We start from the raw sequence: 672 nt of genomic DNA on the forward strand, positions 1-672 counted from the left end.
GGTGGGGTGGGGTGGGGGTAGAGGGGTGGACCGCTTAATTGCGCATGGGTTGAAAGTTGTCCCCATTATTGACGTCATTGCCTATCTTCCCACGAAGAAAAAAACCTCCTTAATTTCGATTAAATTATTTTGAGATTATAATCAATGGAGTAATATTTGATCATTATACTTGCGGAATTCGAGATAATACGAGAAAATATAAACGAAAAAAACAAGACAACAGATTTACGTGGTTCACCAATAAATTGGCTACATTCACGGGAAGAGGGCGAGCAGTTTTATTAAGGAGAGGCAAGAACAGAATTACAGAATAGGGTTTGCTATAGCGTCTATATATAGTGCTAAGCTACGTCCTAACAGGCTTGGGCCCAAAATACAGAATTGACAGATAATTAAGGGTCCGATTCAAGGCATTCAACAATACTGTCAACAAAATAGAGTATATATAATCCTATATACCAAACAATCCTTCGTCTTTTTGTCAAATGAAAATAGTCACAAAACTGTGTATAACTTGTTTAAGATAACATTTAGTTTTAAAATAGTAAAAATATCATGCTAATTTCATTTAGCAACAAATTTTTTTAAAATATATAATTAGCTAGGAGATATTTTGTGATAGCTAAGGATTACCGATATAATGTATAGCTAATTTTATGTTTTCTAATAATA

Source organism: Solanum pennellii, chromosome 2, assembly GCF_001406875.1.
Source record: "Solanum pennellii chromosome 2, SPENNV200".
NCBI classification, from domain to species: Eukaryota; Viridiplantae; Streptophyta; class Magnoliopsida; order Solanales; family Solanaceae; genus Solanum; species Solanum pennellii.